Source organism: Dermacentor silvarum, chromosome 5 (genome assembly GCF_013339745.2).
Source record: "Dermacentor silvarum isolate Dsil-2018 chromosome 5, BIME_Dsil_1.4, whole genome shotgun sequence".
Lineage (NCBI taxonomy): Eukaryota > Metazoa > Arthropoda > Arachnida > Ixodida > Ixodidae > Dermacentor > Dermacentor silvarum.
The window spans coordinates 17,352,114-17,374,047 of NC_051158.1; the positions used below are offsets into that span (position 1 = coordinate 17,352,114).

The following is a 21,934-nucleotide window of genomic DNA, read 5'->3' on the forward strand; positions in this document are numbered from 1 at the left end:
TGGTGCCTCGCGGGTAAAGCGCGCAACGTTATGACGGACACGCCGAACTGCGCAGAAAAGGTTATGCGTGCTTCACCGTAATGCCCGCTCCTCGCGTAACAAGCGCCATCCCATTCAGTGTAAAGAACTGCTCCCCAGCTGCATGTTGTAGTTGAAATGCCATAACACTGCTTCAAAAAACAAGATGGAAGGCAGAGAGCACAGAATCAAGACATGTAACGACGACCGTCGATTACAGCTACAAGGCTGGCTCAATTCTCTTCTTATTCTGCAATGAAGACAAAAGAGAGCCATTCATAGATAAAGCACCTCTCTTTCAATACGACCATTTGGAACAGAGCCACTGCGATGTTCTCTGGTGGAGCAACATACAGTGTAACGCGACTAAAGATAACGCAGGCAGCTAAGCTAAAAATATACGAAGGATGATTTTACCTTAACCTTTGTATTGCAGCGAAACGACTACATGGAAAGAGTACCTAAATGCATCAACGAAAAAAAAAATCTATCCGAGGTTTCACGGCGCTTTTGTGATGCAATGCGTCCGCTGTTCCAAAAGCAGTCGCTATAGTTGCGTCCGGCGGTGGTCAGCCGCTCACATTGCAGGTGACCTGACGAGTTTAGAATCAATTCATTCATTCATTCATTCATTCATTCATTCATTCATTCATTCATTCATTCATTCATTCATTCATTTATTTATTTATTTATTTATTTATTTATTTATTTATTTATTTATTTATTCATTTATTTATTCGTGCCAGTCGGTTCGGGAATGGACTCTAGACAAAAAGCTACAAGAAGTAGCTTCAGAACATCTGAAATATTTGGAGTGAACGTAAGCCTGCACTTTCATTTAATAAAATGAATATTGCTGCAGTAAGGTAAGTGAAGTGCGGTGCGAAAATAGCAATACTTGAGAAGAAAGGGTATTGAATAGTTCAAGCGTTAAAAAGGACAGCAGGCAATCGTCTCCTTCTGCTGTTCATTCTTGATAAGGTACAAATTTCATTCATTCATTCATTCATTCATTCATTCATTCATTCATTCATTCATTCATTCATTTATACCTAACGTGCCTAATCAGCATTACATTGTGGGTAGAAATACAAAACGTGGTAGCTGGTGTGAAAGCCACGTGGTCAAAGAAAAAAATCACCCGACAGCAAACAAGCGCAAATAAATACTAACAGAGGCAAGATGGTAATAATTACCTATGCAAGAGCACAGTTATCAAACAAACGTAAATATCATTATAATATTTTCAGAGTGCAATGTTGCTTTAAGCAAGAGCAAAAATCTTGAAAAAAGGAAGGTGAAAACAATGGCGCTCGTTCAACAGCCTCAATACCTAAATCAATACGCACACATCATCGGTATATACTCAAGTCATCGCCACCTTTTAAGTCGGTGTGTTGCCTGCATTTTCGAACAAGAAGTAAAGCTATCAGGATACTGAATTGGCTGAAGGTGGCCGACCAAGTCGGAAAATTGTTCTGGGAAAGTCCAATATTTACATTTCATTTTCTTACGATGGTCGACATGTGATGAATGTACAGTAAGGCCGAAAAACAGGTGAATAGTATTTAGCAAGACGCAAGAGCAAAGCCATATCATATGTGAAATATGTTACTTGTGCTAAACAGGACACATCTCTTCGAAAATCGCGCTCAAAAGGGTTAAATGACAAGTGGGTAACAACGTGCTGGCTCATAGAGGAGTATAACATGTTTTGCGATACTTCACAGCGCTCACTAGTTAAGAAAATGGGACGGTAATTCGCCACAAGCTTTCGAGATTTACGAAAGGGTGCGACGTGGGCTATATTGCAGTCCTCCGGTATAAAGAGTCATCACATAGTAATTTATCGAAGATAATTTTTAAGTAATGCGACAGTGAACGAGACGATTTTGGGGAGGCATTCGGCAAGCAGTTAGATGCCGCCGTCTAAGGGCCCATTCACACTTGCGACTAGGCGAGGTCGCGCGACCGATTGCGACTGGCGACCAGAAAGATACTCAATACGAACGATGTTCACACTGATAAATGCGACCGACGGGTCGCTAAACCGAAATGTCTCACGATATGCCGTTCACGTCTGCTTCAATTGTCCTCGCCGCGTAAAATATGCGTCAGCATTTACGGACGTCCTGTTCCTTCGCATCTGATTGGTTCAGCTGTTCTGTGACTGCAGTCGCGCGACTGAAAAATCAAGCAGTGAGCGACTGGGCCGAAACGGTCGCATTTCGAGAAAAGCGACCATTTGCGACTAATTGCGACTGGACGCTTTGCGACTAACCTGGTCGCGCGACCTTGCCTAGTCGCAAGTGTGAATGGGCCCTTAGAAGGCCGTCTATATGCATACGCACTTAAGAGCCACGAAGAGAGATAATAATCTCATCCATGGCAAGCACTCACATCTAGCTCATCTGCGTCATCAGACGGAAAAAATAAGCTAAATTATAGTTATAACACTCGGCTTCCTCTTTGGCATCATGAATAATGATTTCAATATTTCTAAGAGCTGAGATTGAAATTGTACATTTTTTTTTTTTGTTTACGTACTTGCAAAAATACTCCAGCGTATCCTTGAATTTTGAAAGGACTGAAAATTTCATGTCAGCCAATTTTTCATTTTTTAGTATGAAAGCCTTTACTTCATTTGTGATCGTTTCGAGCTAATTAAGATTGGCTCGAGAACGCCATTAGAACGATAAATTTTCGTTCCTTTTCCTTCTGAGCTTCAGCAAATCTTTTGTAAGCCACGGCTAAAATTTTTTAATTTCCTGTCGTTAGAAAAACTGACGCCGACTTTTTCATGCTTGTCGGTTATATCGATAGGCATGCCACGTAGAATAAAAGTTTTATGTATTCGTTTATTCTTTCTTTCACGGCCTCAAATGACAGCACTTTGGTTTTCCTCGCATTGATCTTTAACCTTGTAATGGCCAATGTAGCATACTCGCATATACGCCTGTTACACTGAGTTTGATACCACAAAATTCAAAGATGTAAGCGTGGTAAAACTAACGCATAGACTGTATTAGCGTTTTTGATACGCTGGGGTGAGTTTTCAGTCGTGGATAGCTAATCATACTAATTATTTATTAAATATTTGATTATTAATTGCGATACCCACTGCGATACCCACGATAAATGTTCTACTAAAAAATATTTCTTTTTTTTTTCCTTTTTTTTCACAAATGCGTTCCTTCCTTGATGTGGACCTGTGCTCGGGAATTAACGGGTTAAACCATGTGTATCTATGAGAAAAAGGAACGTCGACCAGGAAAGAACAAGTTTAGTGAAAATTTTAAAAACATTTCCGCTTCCAAACGGGAGCCTTGTTTCCACACGGGAGGTCCCGTGTGGGAGTCGAAACGTGTTTTTTTTTTTTCATTTTTTTTCATGTTTCAATAAGAAAAATTCTTTGTTCAGGGTCCCCTTTTTCCGTCATGCCTCTTCACGACCAGACACGATTTCGTCAAACCGTGGACTTCATGTGCATTAACCACCTTAAAGCATCGGATAGTTCTTCTGTTCGAGCTTCAGTCATATTTTGTTTATGTCGCTATGTCGTACAATAACGGTATTACACGAACATCAGGAAAGCACTTTCTGGGGACAATAGACGATCGTTTTTCTCAAAGAAAGAGTGTTATAGCTGGCTTCCTAGTATTTTCCATGCAGCGTCCCTTCCTTATAAGGAGAACTGATACTTTGTGATCACTGGGCGAAACACGCCTTCCTTATTTTTTCCCCCCATTAGACCACCATCAAACAACGTCATCAAACAACATCAGAGTTCACGGAAAGCCTGAGCCCCAGATGTGGCTTCGAACGAAGGCCCTTCGTTTGCACGGCATATTAAAGAGGCAAAGTTGATTAGGAACGCGAAGTGATCTCGGTCTATTTGCATATCTCGTAGCCCGTCGCGCGCTGCAAGAAATGCACCAACGAGAAATTACGCGTCGCCGCCGCTGCAATGCGTTGTGTATGCTTTGGTCTGAGCAAACAGAAGGCAGGTTATAACGCTTGCGAAAGAAGTTTACCATGACTTGTGGAAGTTAGCAAAACAAAAACAAACTAATTCACGTTTGCATGCGAACAAGAAACGAGACGTTCCAGGCCGTGTAAATACACAAATCACGACTATAGCAAAGTACTACTTTGTACAAATGACGGGCGCTGTGCGTGAAGACAAATTCCAAAATCGCATTTGCGCTAATGAAATTTGCAGAGGCATCTCTTTTTTCTTTCTTTTTTTTTTCGAAAGTTGCAACCAAATATTAGTAAAGCCATTTCGAGCATTCTGTGCAGAGAAAATATTCCAAATACTCCGTAGCCCCGGGTCAATATGACAACGCTAAGCAGTTGCAATGTCATGCATGACCTCCGCCTCGTATGACCTACCAACTTCAGTCATACGACCAAACGAATGTTTACAGAAACAATGCTCAAGTTTGTTCTTCGTTTTAACGCCACTGTTCACTGCTCAGTAACTGTTATCACTTAGCGCATCTGCAAGCGAGCAAATCCATCCACCAAGTGGCGCTCAGGTTGCTGGTAACTTGTTGAAATTTGTACTTCTCTGGCACGTCAGGTACACGAGTCACGAGAAATCCAAGGAGCAACAGAGCATTTGTTCCGGCCGATGGTGAAAACAGACATAAACAGTTAGAATATATAAAACAGGGTGATAGCTGGCCTTGTTAATACAAATGCATTAGTACAAACTACGCGATAAGACCGCGAACAATATAAGAAAGGGAACAGCCAAGCGCTGACTTACTACTGAGTTTATTAGGGGAAAAAAGATTATATAGCATACAGCCAGAATATCATGCTATTATCACGGATACAAAGATGCCAGTTCAAAAAAACAAGGTTTCTTCATCTGTCAAGCCCAGCCCGCCGCCAGAAGCCAACTGATTCCGGCCGACGTCTAGGGGGGGGGGGGGGGTCCCACCCCGATCCCCCATACTCGCTGACGGGTCCAAATAAAGTGCTCTCTCTCTCTCTCTCTCTCTCTCTCTCTCTCTCTCGCATAGCCTTCGGGCCAGTGCAACCGCCTACATGCCATGCGAAGCGGGTTTTCAGTATTCCCATTTCAGAATGGTGGCAAAACGCACGATACTTCAAAAATTGTTTGTGGGTTACATGTCTGGCCTAGGAAAACGAAGAAAGGTGCAATCGGCACTTCAGGACTGAGTGCAAGACATGCGACCACGCGACAGAACTCCTTTGCATAGAATGGTGTCCTCCGAAATCTTCCAAACAAGGAAAGACAAGAGCTTGGACAGCAGGGCAAAGTGCGAGTGTTCCGAAGTCACAAGATACCAGAAAGGCACCTCCCCGTCACTCGTTGACAAGTTAGCCTTTTCGAGAGTAATTTGCAGAAACGTTCCCAGAGGCAGGCGTTTAGGCAAGCAATGCGTGGAAGTGATAACGAGAACTTGTGGCTCCGGAGATATTGTGAGCCTGTGCCCATTGGTTAATTACCTTATTGATTACCTTAGGATGTTGACAGGCACAAGGAAGCTGCTTCGTGGTCGTGACGGAAGAGCTGTAAGCGAAGAAAACTAAAGGAGCATTCGCGAAACATCTTAGAAGAATAGACCGAAGTGCAAAGAATGTGCGTCACCGAGCCCTGAATTCCTTGGAGGGTCTAGGCCTTAAGGAAATAACCGCGTGTGTAAGAAATAACCCCGGCCGGGACTGACGCTGTAATGGGTTTATGTTCGAAAGACCCGCATGCTCCACTCTGAGCAATATTTTCGGAAAGGAACGCATAGCTCCGTGTGGTGTCAGGTTTCCTCCAGAAGCACTCGGAGCCCTTACAGCTGGAGGACCCGTTCAGAATACCAGAGGCATACGGGTTGGTTCTGTTCCTGGTAGTCCGAAACCCGGGGCACTGAGTGACTGCCAGCATCGACGTGGACGATTTATTATTGCGATAGCAATTATATGGACACTGTAGGCGTATTTCTGCCGTGGTCGTGGACAGGGTCATGGACGTGGTCGTGGACATGGCCGTGGACGTGGTCGTGAGGTTCCGTGTAAGGTCCAAACTTGGCTACATCGTCGCCACGCGTCGTGCGCTGTATGTGCGAGTGAAAGCTTGCGAGAGTCAGCCGACGATTGCGGCTCAATGTCGCGCGCGCGAGGGAGAAAGGCGGGGCGGAAGCGCGCTGTCGCGCACGAGGCACAGCAGAAAGGCGGGAAAAGGGGGGGGGGGGGGGGGGGGGGGCTACTCCGGCGGCGGCCACGCGGCTGCCGTATCTTGAAAGCGATCTGCGACGTAGAAAAAGTGCATGCCCGCGCGGGCCTCATCTTCAAAGTATCTGCGATGTGGACAAAGTGCAACTAGTGCCGGTAGCTTCGTATGCGCTGAGCTTGCGGCGTTTAGATTGCGTTGAAGCGAGAGACGGCACGAAGGTCAATTTGCTCGCTGCTGCTGCCGCGCCTCCTCACTCCAGCGTTTTTACAACGAGTTTGCGCGGGGTCATCGAGCGAGATGTGTTCATGTTTACCGCTGCACGCGTCACACCGTGCTTGTTAATTTAGTTAGTAAGCAAATGTTTAGAAGTTTATACGGCCTATAAAACTACCGTTCTCATGGTTGTCGACTAATTTGCTATCGCAATCGATGCTCCACCTTTCGGGCGAAATTGCGTCATTTTTTACTTCATTACTTAATCAAGACGTTCTTCGAAGCGTTAAGATATGCATAACCGATTCTAACGACAAAGAAGAGTTTGTTAGAAGGGAATCATTGTCCATGGAGGCGTTTCCATAACTGCTGTCCGTTTGTTTAAATTCCACTGCGGTCCGTGTTGGTGACGAACGATATGTGCAGAATACTGATGTATGCATCGGCTCTAGTGTCGCACCAATACTCAGCGGCATCTTTATCAGCAAAATGAATAGATCGATCCAAGTCCATGTAAAAGATGGCATCGATAAATTATACCGCTCTGTTAGTAACTACTTGGTGTTTTGTGTAGATAGGTGTACAAGGAAAAGGCAAATAGGGTGCTTGAGCTGGACTGTGCCTTCAGGACTAGGCATATTTGTTTCAGTATTCTGTTAACCCCAAATGGTGTTTTTACAGGGGTGGGTGCACTTAAAGACAAAAGAATTCAATATATAGCAGTTATGGAATGGTATGGAATGGTATGAATGGTTATGGAATGGTAAGCAGTTATACAATGCGTTTACATGGAAAGTGCCACGAGCGGCCAGTCGCGCGGCAATGTTCCGTGTACACGCGGGCTTCTTTCACGCTCGGAAAAGCACTTTTATGTAGCACGTATTGAGCAACAGAAAGCTGTATCGGGAGTTTCTCATGTTGCTCTACAATTTTCTCATTGACACTTTTCATCTCGTAATTATAACATTTGAGAAGCTGATTAATTAGGACTAACTATGTGATTAGGCGGAATGCAAAAAAAAATAATATGAGTATCTCCAAGCGACGGCAAACAACATTACCTAGGTTCTATCGAATTACGTGGCATTTGCATATTTTTTTATCTTTCGCTAAAGTTACGTGGGAGAACCTGTACATACATACATACATACATACATACTACATACATACATACATACATACATACATACATACATACATACATACATACATACATACATACATACATACATACATACATACATACATACATACATACTATACATACATACATACATACATACATACATACATACATACATACATACATACATACATACATACATACATACATACATACATACATACATACATACATACATACATCATACATACATACATACATACATACATACATACATACATACATACATACATACATACAACATACATACATATCAGGAAAAGACAGGATATACATATACAGTGGTAGGTTATTATATGTATAAAAACAATTTCCGATGCCCTGAAGCGCGCTAAGTACACGCGATACAAGACAGGGTCAATGAATGCAGCCGGAAAAGGACGAGACACAACAGCAACAGGACACAACGGGCCGACCGTAAAAGGGCGCAAAGAGGACTTCGAGCGAAAGGGCGCGCGCTGCTCATCGATTCGAGCCTCTGCGCGCGTAAGGCCCCACTGCGACGCAGCAGTGCCCTGCGGGCAAGCTGCTCTGCTCTTTTTCGCCGACCTCTGCGTCTGGTTTCCTCCGAGCCGCTCTTTCTTTTAATGGCTGCAGCGTCCTTTGAAATTCTAACGGGTCCTCGCGCCCGTCTGCTGATCGCGCCAGAATACCTTTCACAGCTTTTTTTAGTTGCTTCAGGTCTATGTGTGGAGGTTGTTGAAACTTGTATTGAGCACCAACGGTAGCGGTGAAGTCGAAATAATTCGTTTAACATACGATATGGCCGTTACGGCGAAGTTTGATTCGATGTCCAAACAGAGACACATTCTTTACCTTCACTTTTATTTCATTTCTCTTTACTAATAGAAAGATAATATTACAAATGTAAACCCCGTCTCAAATTATTTAGTTATTAAAGTAAGACAATTTCTCCAATTATTTTTTTTCAAAGGCTTACATGAGTGGTTTATTGGTCCCGTGCTTGCTTCAAAGACCACGTACCACGTGAAACCTAGGAATCACTGAATGTTACACAATCACTCTAACGGCCGCGGGCGGCGCTGGCTAACACTCAAAGTTACACAACCATGCGCATAAGAACCAAGAAAAGTCCGAAGGAGAAATAATAATCGCCGTAGCTTCACGCGTCGTAAAGAGGCTATGCGTTTCGCTACACTTCGCGGTAAGGCTGTTTGAAAACGAAGACTTCTTTGCCTACCACCCCGATTTGGGATGTCGTCGTAAGGTTCGTGATCATCGTCTGCCTCGCCAAGTAGAAGCTGTCGCTCAAATTTAAAAAAAAAAAAAGGAACTAAGTGTCCTATGGTAGATTTCAAAGCTGAGTCTCCCAGCGCCACAGTTGGATGCTGTTTACACTTCCTACGACACCGATGTCAATACAGCGAAAAAAAAAAAGATGAAAGAAACAAAATCGGGAGAGGCAGAAACAGACAGACGAAGACGGAGTTGAAAAGCGGTTCCACTCCATAAATTCGGTAACAAATCACCATAACTCCATAATCCATAATTACCGGCCAATTCCGCTAACTACCGCCTGTAGTAAACTACTTGAACACATATTATTCATTCATTTTAGCTCACTTCCTCGAGTGGAACTTATTTTTCTCTTTGGCATAGCCAGGTTTCGAAAATAATTTTCGTGCGAGACACAACTAATCTCCCTTCACTCATAAACTACACCACGCTCTAGAAAAGTATTCTGTTACCGATTACACATATTTAGATCGTTCAAAATCATTCAACATAGTAAGCCATACATTCCTCCTTCATATGCTTCAGCACCTAAATCTTGGTTTTAATGTTTTAAGATGAATGGAGTGCTTTTTAATTATACGCTCACGATTTGTTTATGCTCATGACCATAACTTCTTTCAATGTGGTACAGTCTGGTGCGTCGCAAGGTTCTATTCTTGTGCCTCTTATTTCTCGTGTATATAAGCGACCTCCATTCCATGATTAAATTTAACATTCATCTTTTCGCAGATGATTGCCTTATTCATAGAGAAAAAATGACGAAGACATCAATAGTCCGAGTTCAACGCCATAACTTATTGGTGTAACGAATCGCTCACGGAACTAAACACTGGAACTAATGGAACTAACAAATGTAAATTTATGCCCTTGTTCGGATTATTGCTAATTATACGATGCACTTAGTCAACAACACTGCGTTTTAGAGGCTCCTATTACCCCTATTATCCCCTGGTCAACCTATATCGACCACATTACTAACAATGCAAATCGCAATTCGGGTTATTTGTGCCGCAGCTTTTATAATGCACCATCCTCTCTCAAGCTTAATACCTTACAAAACACCAATACTGCCAAAATTACAGTATGCATCTGCCATATGGGATCCCAACCACGCTAACCTTATTATCTCACTAGAAGTTGTCCAAAATTCCTGCGCTCGTTTTATCTGTGCAAATTATGTTCGAGCTGCTAGTATAACCGCAATTAAAACTAACCTCGAACTTTCATCTCTTGCTTCTCGTCGTAAAATCTCTAGGTTAACTTCATTTCATAAACTATATTATCATTCTTCGCTTCACGACAAATATCTCCACTGTAACATATATTTCATTACCTCAGTCACCTTTATAAAATAGGTGAAACGGGAGATTGTCGTCATCCATCCGTATGTGGCACGAAGCCACAAACGAAACTCCTACAGGTATTTAAGAAAGAAAACATGGCAGTTGAAGGAAAATTTGTCCTGGTTTGGGGGATCGAACCCGGGCCTTTCCGGGGCGGTCGCTTTACGATCTGAGCTAATGAGGAGGCTAGCAGATCGCAGCGAGAGTTAATCGACGACTCGAATCACAGGGACAAGGAATCTGGCAAATCAGCATTACGGAAGCCCGTATATGGTGGAGGAGAGAGAGAGAGAGAGAAACAGAAGAAAGGAAAGGCAATGAGGTTAATCAGACGCACGTCCGGTTTGCTACCCTGCACTGGGGGAAGGGGTATAGGGACGAAAAGAGAGAGAGGAGAGAGAGAGCGCGCCGTTGCACGCTCATTTGAAGGTTCGCACCAAGAAATTTCATGAAAGGGAGATTGTCATCCGCCGTATGTAGTACGAATTCTGGACCAGGACAATTCGTTCTTCAACTGCGAAGATTTTTCTGAGAAACCCGTGCGGGTTTTCTTCGTAGCTTTGTGCACCGGTTTAAGAGGCCACTTATAGTGTCTCTGTACATCGTCCCACGTGTACTCAGTACTCACTCTCTCCCTATTTTCCTCTTTCTATTCCCCCTTTCCCTTACCCCTAGTGTAGGGTAGCAAACCGGACGCTCTTCCGGTTGACCTCCCTGCCTTTCCTCTCCTTGCTCTCTCTCTCTCTCTCTGGGTGGATGACAGTTTTTCCCTTTCACGGGTCGATAGGAGGCTGGACCGGAAGTTTCTTGTGGTCGCAGAGTCACTGCTGCCAAGGCTCGTGCAAAACCGTCTATACGGATGCGGTAAGGAAATTTGGTATTTCTGTCAAGGTACCACGACACACCAAGGTACCACGACAGCCCATGTAATGCGTGGGATGAATAACCGGTGGACCATTAGGGTTACAGAATTGATACCAAGAGAAGGGAAGCGCAGTCGAGGTCGGCAGAAAACCAGATGGGATGATGAAGTTAGGAAATTTACAGGCGCAAGTTGGAATACGCTAGCGCAAGACAGGGGTAACTGGAGATCGCAGGGAGAGGCCTTCGACCTGCAGTGGACATAAAATATAGGCTGATGATGATGATGATGATGATGATGATGATGATGATGATGATGATGATGATGATGATGATGATGATGATGATCACGACACACGAAGGCACTTGCAACACATCGCCATCGGCTGGACAAAGGAATTTCCCTTTGGACTTCATCTTCGCCCCGACTGCCTTTGTGAAGGTTTTAAATGGACACTTGCGTCCTTCCAGTACCTACATTCGACAGGTCTCGGCGACCATGTGTAGACTTGGTACGAACCTTCAAATGTGCGCGAAACTGTGCTCTTTGTATCCTCTCGCTCTCTCTCTTCGTCCCTATACCCCCTTCTCCAAGTGCAGGGTAGCAAACCGCACGTTCGTCTGGTTAACCTCCCTGCATTTCATTTCTTCTATTTCTATCTCTTTAAAAGGACACTTAAGAGAGCAAAATAAGTTGAACCGGATTAATAAGTTACCCTCCTACAACACCAAAAAGGAAAGCACTCTTACCGCAACAGGAGGTCCGGAAAGCCAGAAAAGAAGCAAAAACGAATGACTTAGTGGCGAGGCTGCCTTGAAGCACCAGCTCATCGTGACGTCATAAATGCTGACGTCATCTGCTCCGGCCTTGTAAATAGTTTAGGCAGACTAGATTGCATTACAATGACACGTATTACAATTTGTATTCTAAAGCAGGCAAGGACGGGGCTTGGCAAGTTTCAAAATTTTCTACTGCGCCTCAACGGCATAAATAGGAGAGACATTCTTCGAAATATCTGACGTCACAATGACGTACTGGCGCTAGGGATCATGGCGCGAAGTTCGAAGAGCCGTTTTATTTAGGTTTTCATTTTATCTCACAATATTCAACCTATTTTACCGCGAAATTAGCGAAAATGCAGTTTTGAGAGAGTAATTAATCAGCCTAAACTGAATTGGTGCTCCTCTTTAGTGTCCCTCTAAATAATAAAATACGGGCGCGACATGACCGGATCAAAGGTCAGCGCCATAGATACCTACCGAGTCCTCGCAGGGTTGTTTGGAATCATTATTCACGCTTTCTCCCGCGAAAAGACAGGAGCAGCAAGCAAACGAAGCGCGAACCCAGGTAGACGATGAAGTCACGTTCCGGCAGTTAACCGCGAGTCGCCCTCTCTCACCTTCTCAGGCGCGTGGCAATGTTTCCGCCTAATCAGCTCGCTCATAACGACCGCACCGCCGCCTAACGACTCTACGAGTCTCTTTTCCTCTAATGGGGCGATAGGGGAAAGCACTGGCAACGCGGAGCAACACAGAACTCTTCTGCCGCCTTTTTGTTTTTCTGTACTGTTGTGGCGTCTAATTGAGAGCTTGAAATACGTCTCTCGTGCCGCAGCGTGTGGGAATATCTGTATTTAATCGAATCTAGGCCGACCCCCGGTTCAAAGCCGAGCCCTCAAATTCGAAACATCAGAAAAAGAAATTCCGGCAGCTACAACCTGCAGTTGAGTGTGACGCGATGCGAACCATTGCTGTGTTTGGTTAGAAGGGTTCTCAGGAAATGTCCGAATGTCCCGGAGCGAACTGGCGACCGAATTCGTATCGTGTGCGCTGGTGGAATGTGCGCTGGGAACGTTTCAGTGGTTTTTAAAGACGAAATGTTTCATTGCACTGAAGTGTTAGAGATGATTACATACATTATGTTCCATTACTGCGCATATGTACATTACTTTGACATTTAAGGTCCATTGGTTTTATTGATTTCATTTTATTGGTAGAGTTCACGTTCGGCGATCCGTTCCAGTAGGATAGCGCGGACCTCAGGCGTCTAAGCCGCATAGCCATGACGAGCAGTCTCGGCGCGCTCCAACTCGGCTAGGGTAAGAAGCTTCTTGGGGCGAGGCAGTTTGGTCTTAAAGATCAGTCCTGTAAAGCGAAGCGGAGACCCGGGGCGAAGGAGCGAGCCTCTCTTATAAAGAGTGTCCCGCCGTCACTTAAGCGCATAGGGCGTCTAGCGTCAATCGTCACTTACATAGCTAGACGCCTAGGGCTAACGTCAACATCAACAGTCGCTACTTCTGGAAGACCCCGGGCGCTCTTTTCTGACTAAAAAAATTAAATTATAGGGTTTTACGTGCGAAAACAACGATATGATTATGAGGCACGCCGTAGTGGGGACTCCTGAATAATTTGGAACGCCTGGAGTTCTTTAACGTACACATAAATCTAAGTCCACTGGTATGTTCGCATTTCGCCCCCATCAAAATGCGGCCGCCGTGGCCGGAATTTGATCCCGCGACCTTGTGCTTAGCTGTTTTCTGAGAAGCCGTAAGCGTTAAGTGTCAAGCGATAAGTGATTGCGCACTGCTTCACCGGCACTTCGGGCACTATCTGGCGTTTGATAACTGCAGCCGGTTCTCGAAAACGGTCGGACAACCGACCGGCAGGAAAACCTGGCTACATTTGACAAAACCGCTGCGGATTAAAAACGTTCCTCAAATGCAAGATGGCCAAAAACAATATTAAACAACAACGGCCACGAAAATTTGCCAGTTTCGCCAAAGGGGCGAAGCATTGACAGCAATAGCAAGATTTAGCGTAGAGCTTGGACTCCTCGGACGGTGTTCCAACTATACGCCGGTGCGAAAGGTTGGCGCGACGCAGCATGCAAGGCCATTGCTGCTTCGTAGAAGGAACAGCTCCCAAGCAGCTACCAGGCTTCTCACAACGTTGGCCTCATAAGGAACGTCGTCACTGGCACTGCAGACGTCGCACCTCGATGGTGCATGAGATAGCTAGCGCCCAGTGAAATGTTCGATAACGTTAGCGTGACGTGTCACTGCCCGTTCCGCTCCAGTGCAGTGCATACACATAGCAGCTCAACAGGAACACTAGTGTGCTTATAGTGTAGTGCGCACAACGCTGCCCTGGCTCCGCCATCGCGGCAATTGAGCGTATATAGCACTGACGGCACGTCGACTTCGCTTCGTTTTTTTTTTTTTTTTTTTTTTTTTTGCAGCCAAATAATCAAACGCACTCCCTCGCACCCAATGTTGAAGATAATCTGCGGAGGGTGCAAATATCGTGCGAGCCGAGATGGCTGGTCGCTTTGCGTCCGCTGTCTTCGTCTATAAAACAATTGAGGTCGCATAGTCACAAGTGTCGGAAACGCGTTATAGCGAGAGGCAGCCCAAAGCGTTGTCTTCCCGTGGCCGGCGCTCTTCATCACGACACCGTGGTGACAGCGAGTGTTCGCAGTCGAGTGAGATTTCTTCACGTTTGCCTGCACGCGCATGACACCGTGTTTGTTAGTTAAATTGGTAAGCGCCTATTTACGATAATTTACACGGGCGATAAAACTACAAACATTAGCTCATGCAGTTGTCTAATATTTTTTATCACTATCAATGCATCGCTTTCCGGCCGTAGCTGCGACGTTTTCTGCGACACAGAAGCGTAGGCTTTTTTAGATGCGACATCTATGCTCGGGGCAGTGTCCGTTCTGCGGCGTCCGCACCCATACTGCGCTTGCGCAACTCTCCCTCATTCTCCTCTCCAGGAGGTGGAGTGCGCTCTCCACCTCTCCTCTCCCCCTCTCCGCCACAGGTGCGGCGCAGCAAATCATTGCATATAACTCTCTCACTCTCCCTCTAAGGGTACGCCGGTAGGCGGCGCAAGTGTAGCTGCGCAGTATCTGGGCCTATACAGATACAGCAGGGCTTAGGCAGGGGTGCCCTCTGTCACCTCTGTTGTTCATGCTGTATTTACAAAGATTAGAGAAAAAATTAGAGAGGAGCGGACTTGGCTTCAACCTTTCCTATTTCAAGCAAGAAGAATGGATTAAACAGTCATTACCAGGACTGATGTATGCGGATGACATTGTACTTATGGCTTACAGCAAGGAAGACTTGCAGAGATTAATGGACATCTGTGGTAAAGAGGGAGATAGCTTAGGTTTGAAGTTTAGTAAAAAAAAATCGGCAGTCATGACTTTTAATGATAATCAGGGCAGCGAGCATAGGATACAGGAGGTTACGCTGGAGGTGGTGGATAAGTACAAATATCTTGGAGTGTGGATAAACAATGGGGCTGAGTACCTAACGGAACATGAAAAATATGTGACGGCTAAAGGTAGCAGAAATGCAGCTGTGATGAAAAATAGGGCACTGTGGAATTACAATAGGTACGAAGTGGTGAGAGGGATTTGGAAAGGGGTGATGGTCCCTAGTTTGACTTTCGGCAATGCGGTCCTGTGCATGAGATCAGAGGTTCGAGCAAGGTTGAAAGTTAAGCAGCGAGGGGTAGGTAGACTGGCTTTGGGAGCACACGGAAATACACCAAATCAGGGGGTACAGGGTGACATGGGATAGACGTCATTCGAGGGCAGGGAAGCCAGCAGCAAGATAGAATTTGAGGAGCGATTGAGAGAAATGGCAGAAAAGCGGTGGGCAAGGAGAGTTTTCAGTTATTTGTACATGAGGAATGTTGATACAAAATGGAGGAAGCTGACCAGAAAACTGTCAATCAAATATTTGGACTGCAGGAGGGGTGCAAACCAGGAAACAGCGGTTAAGAAAAAGGTTAAGGAAACAGAGAGGGGTCTGTGGAAAACAGGGATGCAGACGAAATCAGCACTGGGAACATACCGAACTTTCAAGCAAGAAATTGCCAAAGAAAATATCTACGATAATTCTAGGGGAAGCTCTTTGTTGTTTGAAGCCAGGACGGGAGTATTGCGGACTAAGATGTACCGAGTCAAGTACCAAGGTATAGGACACGTTGTGCTGTGCGTGTGGAGAAGAAGAGGAAACGGCTGAACACCTCATACTTTTCTGTAAAGGGCTTAACCCTACAGTGCAAGGCAACGGGGCTGATTTTTTCAAAGCATTGGGGTTTAGGGACAGTGAAGGCAAAATAGACTTTAAGCGGGTAGAAATAACCAAACAGAGGTTATCTGATTGGTGGATAAAATCAAGGCAGGGGTGAAATTTCACCCACCACAAAGTACAAAATATGTTAATAGTCATGGCTAGGTGGCGTATGCCACCGCCCGGTTTAAAGGGTTCAGCCTCATCCATCCATCCATCCATCCATCCATCCATCCATCCATCCATCCATCCATCCATCCATCCATCCATCCATCCATCCATCCATCCATCCATCCATCCATCCATCCATCCATACAGTATAAAGCGCGCGTTCGCTGTGCTTCCGTCATTCTCTCTCTGTGCAACGATGTGCGAAACGCCATGAACAACGTCAACGTCGGCGCTAGGTGCAGCGGCAGCACCACCGCCGCGAAGCAGAGGAAGGCTCGGGAAGCCGAACGTAAACGTCAGCGTCGGCAGGAAACTTCTACGGAAGCAACACGGGCTCGCCACGCCGAAGTGGAACGTCAGCGTTATCAAGCCGAACTCCGGGCTCGGAAAATCGAAGCGCAACGGCAGCGTCTTCAAGATACCGCGCGCACCGAGGCTAGGAATCACGTACGATCTCTAAATAAAGACGCAACAACCCCGTACAAACGTCTCCTCTCTTCTCAATGCACTCTCTCACCGTTGGGTGAGATGATGTGATTTTTTGTTTTTGCATTACGTATCCCTCGCAATGCAGCCACTCCGGCCGGGTGTCGGGCCCCTCACCTGTGCCAAACAGTGGAACACCATATTTACTGAGCCCCCATCGGGGGCGTTACAGTGTATGGTCATTGCGACTATGTGGGATCTGTGTGTGGTTGTGTGTGGGGTACAGTATATACATGTATATAGTGATCATACCATGTTGGTGAGCAGCGCACTGACCAGGACAAGGCGGAGAGACACAAGAATACACGGCACTTTCTGCTAAGACATTGTGTCTTGTGCCTCTCCGCCTTGTCCTGGTCAGTGCGCTGCTTCACCAACACTGTATGATGGCTAATCACCAACTCGCCCAACTTTCTACATTACTGAAGTATGTTGTTATTGTGACTGTAATGGTATCTCTCGAGTAGCTGCGATCATCTACTTGTTCGTTCCTCGGCAAGCGTATATCATATCGCCACCGAAACGTGTTTCGTGCAGCCGGGCCCTGGCGGCCGGCGGCTGGTGCGGTGGCCCCTGGTCGTCGCCCCCTGCGAGTCCGCTCTGGCTGGCCACCGACGGATCCACAGCGAGGCGCTGCAGGGCGGACGCCGGCGCCGGCATCAGCGACACTCGTGCTGGCCATCGTAAGTGCTTATATACTTGCACACGAGCAGGGTTATTATGGCCGAGCGGCTGCACTCCTAAGGTAGTGAGTTTCGCAAATAAACAGTCTTACAGCGAAGCTGTTTATGGCTAGGGTTCCGCGCATTTTAAAGCGAAGCTGATCATGCGGACCCTGTGCCGTCGTTGTCGGAGTTCGCTAAAAAGGGGCCACGTGACCTAGCGGGAGAGGAGAGGAAAAGAAGAGTTCATCAGGGTGAAAGGGGTTGGAGTGACCCCTTTCCAGTGGCGCACCGACGAGGGGGGGGGGGGGGGATTCAGGGGGTTGTAACCCCCCCTGAGGCCGACTTAACCCCCCCCCCCTTTTGTTTAACCCCTTTTCTTTCCTTGCGCATTTGAGTACTGCAACTAAGATGTAAGACGCGCAATCGTCTGCGCACTCGCAAAAAGCGCATTTTTTGACAATTTCCAGTGAAGAAATCGAAATTAGTGCTGTTTAGATGGTATTGGAAAACTGCCAACCCCTCCCCCCCCCCCCCCCTGGCAGAGATCCTGGGTGCGCTACTGCCCCTTTCCACCTGTGAGAATGCTGTGAGAGGGTGCAGATGAAAAAGAGAGCGGGCAGGGGGATTGAAGTAAGTCGCGCCGTCCAATACTCACGTTGGAAGGGGGAGATCGTGAGGCGCGCCAACCAATAGCGGTGTAGGAAAGAAATAGGTCAACGGAGGAGTGGAGCGAGAAAGGAATTCGCGTTAGCGTTGATTGTATATACGGAGCTTAAATCAAGGACTCTTGTCTGGGAACGTCGTAGAAAAAGCGTGAGGAACGAGCTAGAAACGCCGTAAGTATCCCCCGCAAGTAGCGCCGTTCACAGCTTCGCATTTCGACTATCTTCACGGCGTGGAAGTGGCGGTGATATCTTTTTTTTTTTTTTGTTCTTCGAGTACAAAAACTCAGGTTCCGAATTTTACGCAAGATCGTTTGATTCTACACAAAAGCTTATACGTCTCATCTTTTGGATATGCATTTTGAGTAGATTAGTTATCAATAGGCAACATTTTCAAGATCAGTAGGTTCACAGGTATATAATAAAGGTTTCTCAAAGATTTGCCGTTGTGCGACCTGTGTCAACCATGTCTACATTCGCACCGCCCTCTCTTTGTCGGCGTTCCAAGCGCTTGAGTATAAAGTTTCCTTTCCTACCACTTTCCCGTGGTGGCGGTGCCTTTGAAACGTCACGCATGTCTAGTTTCCTCTGGCTCCTCGATGCGGCGGTCACAAAGGTGTTCAAAATAATGTCACCTATGCGTCGTGTGCTAAACAGCTTCGCCGGTCATCCACCTTCAGATTTGAATGGCGCATGATTTTTCGAATGACAGAAAACGGTGTATAAATGGCAAGGGAACTATCCGTTTCCGAAATTCCGGCTACATATCGGGTGCAATTGCTGTGACATAGTTACTAGCGGGGAAAAAAAAAAAAGATGGGACAGGACAGAGTGCTGGTACCTCGCTAGCGCTCTGTCCTGTCCCACCATTTTTTTTCGTTAGCATTATTCGTGCAAGTAACTATGTCACAGCAATTGCATCAACACCAACTAGCCCATCTCTCTTCGTTAATGACATATCGCATGATGGGTGCCGCTGCGCTAGTCGAGACTAAATGACTATCGGGATAAGAGGTACACACTACATTCGAAAATAAACAATATTCAATGTTTCACGGCTGCAGTAGAGGGCACAAGCACAATTAAATCTGGTGCCCAATCGCGTCTCCGGGGCCACACTTCAGGCGCAAGGGAAATCAAGGTAGGGAGGCTCGGCCTCGCGTATTGCAACTGTGTACATGCTTATCTTCGGCAAGTTCGTTGCCTCGTGTACACAACTTTGTGTTCATGCTGACTGTACTTTGTGATAGACTGGTGGCACATTTTGTAAGAAATCTTTTTTTTTTTTTTCAAGCAACGAGTAGGGAGCCTACATGCAACAGTGTTGTATGTAGGCTCCCTAGCGACGAGGAGTAGCCAGTGCCGCCTAAAGACGCCAACCTCTCCTATGTCAGTAGGAGAGGTTGGCGTCTTTAGGTGGCACTGGCTACTCCATGTTAATAAGAGAGACAGCACAACACTGCGAGCATCAGGACGTAGCGTTGTTCCCAAAGCTTAGGAGAAGAAGTACGATTTTTTCGATGGTCAGTTAGAGTTGGCGACACGGTTAAAATTTGTTAAAAATAAATTTTGGGGCTTTACGGGCCATAACCACGACTTCATCACGAGACACCACTTCGGATTAATTGTGACCGCCTGGGATTCTTTAACGTGCACCTGAATCTAAGTTATTGCATTTCGCCCTTATTGAAGTTCACGACACGATACACATTATGATTGCACTAAGTGTTCCTCGGCATGTACGATGGTATCACAAAGAAACTTGGATGGTCGAGGGTGAGAAGCCGGAATACTTTTCTCGTGTGAAGTAAACCAATAAGTTGAACATGAATTTACAACGGGAGCATGTCAGTAGTCACGCTTATCATAACGTGAACGAGAAGAAAGGGTACCGAGGGGCCCGATTTTTGTTAAACACAAACGATTTTTGTTAAGCCAACAGATAATGAAGCCAAGGAAAGCAAAGCGGAATTTATTTATTTTAATTTAAGTGTAAGAATGATAAGCTGAAGGGAAATGAAAGTGGACGAAAAGACAACTCAGTATCAGAACAAGCAGACTCATGAATTGAAAGTGTTCCATGTTCCCGTATTATGTCGAAAAAGCAGGAATCCTTAAATATTTGAAGGTTCTTAGCGCCGCATGAACATGCAAATATTTCCTTTGAAATAAAATTAATTTCCTTCTTTGTTTAGAAAACGTTTATTACTGCATTGATGATTGAAATCCAGTAATAATACAATGCACTGTACACAAGGTACACGACCTGAAAGATGCAAGTCCAGTATACTGTAATTCCATAACAATCGCATAACCGTTTTTTTTTTTTCTATGTTTCAACGCAGCGAAGCAACAGCGTACCACGGCTTAAGATCCGCACCACTAGGAGATCTCCACATTCTGCAAGGGTGAGCATTTTTTGTAGCGAATACCACTTGCCTTAACGTAAAAAGAGCTGGACCAGTTCGCATGACGTAGAGAATATATTTCTTTTTTTTTCGCACGCCCACTACGTCGGCATGCTTCACACCTACTAATTTGAGCGCACTCATAGAGTTGAAGCACAGGTGAAAACGCGGCTACTCTGGCGTTCTTTTTTCTTTTTCCTTTTTTTTTTCAGAACTATGAATCCAGTCGGGACTCGTCTGAATCCGCCAGCAGCACCTGTTCAACAAGAAGAAGGTGACCGCAAAGATTTGCATATTTTAAAGAGTTGCATCTACATCCTACGGCATACGGTATTTTCATGACTAAACACGTTGGGCGGTCTTCACGACTGCGCCTTTGCGGCGTTGTTTGTTTATTCATGTTTGCAGCTAATGTTATTTACAGTATGTTATGTTTTCAAATGTAACAACTTTAATCATAGCATCCACCACTCATCAGCTCATCTTTCATTAGCGCCCTTAATGATCACTTTTGTTTTTAATTATTTTCCAGTGTCAACAAGAATTTGTGTAATTCACATAAGCGCCAATAATTTTGCAATTCCGTGTGATACGTTATTGTAGCTCGTATTCCCGTATGCCTGCATCTTTTGCATTGCATTGTTTTGTTTACTTCTATGTATTAGTATTACTTGTGTGCCGCGCCCCTTTTGTAATTCAACGATGGGGTCTGTAAGGTAATAAAATGAAATAAACTGAATTGAATGCATGAACCTCAGGTAGTGCACACTCACAGTTCCACACTTGGGGGAAAGAAAGGGAAAAGGCAGGGACGGTAATAAGATAAGAAATGCTACCCTACGCTGGGGGAAGGAAACAGGGGAATAGAAATATGAGAGAGGGAAGAAGGAAAGACGCGGTCATTGCGCATGCGCGCCGAGGGCACCACTAAACAAACGCGTTCACACAGGTCAGCCGCCATCGAGAAGCACAAAAGTGCCTTCACAGCCTTGTGGACCGTACTTCCACACAGTATCGGTCACTCGAGTCATCGCAAAAACACATTTTCAACTGATATCAGTTCTTTCTTTAAGTTATACTGCCCGTATTCACAAAACTTCTCTTACGTGAGCGCGTTTATGCGTGGCCGCCATTCGTGCGTCTGGAGCTCATGATAGTAATTGAAGTAGCGAGACGATTGCCGCGACGGTGGCAAATCGTGCATTTCGTAATGACTTCGGGATACGGGTCCTGGTCTTTCGATGCCTATCAGCTCAGATCATTTACCGCGCTACTGCATCCCGTTTCATCGTTAACATCGACGAGTAGACAATACTATGCGAACAAAATTAATCAGTCGTAATGTTACAAGACTGGCTCCACAATATGTGTGTTGGGT

General features: G+C 45.5%; 1 long non-coding RNA gene across 1 annotated transcript in view; it reads left to right on the forward strand.

The window, feature by feature from the left end:
• Window positions 1-20,806, forward strand: part of LOC125945314 (uncharacterized) — a 51,112-nt gene extending 30,306 nt beyond the window's left edge. The window contains exons 2-4 of the long non-coding RNA XR_007466808.1: window positions 17,359-17,504; window positions 20,494-20,556; window positions 20,769-20,806. This is a non-coding gene — a long non-coding RNA (uncharacterized LOC125945314). The remainder of the gene's footprint in view (window positions 1-17,358; window positions 17,505-20,493; window positions 20,557-20,768) is intronic.
• Window positions 20,807-21,934: the final 1,128 nt, after the last annotated feature.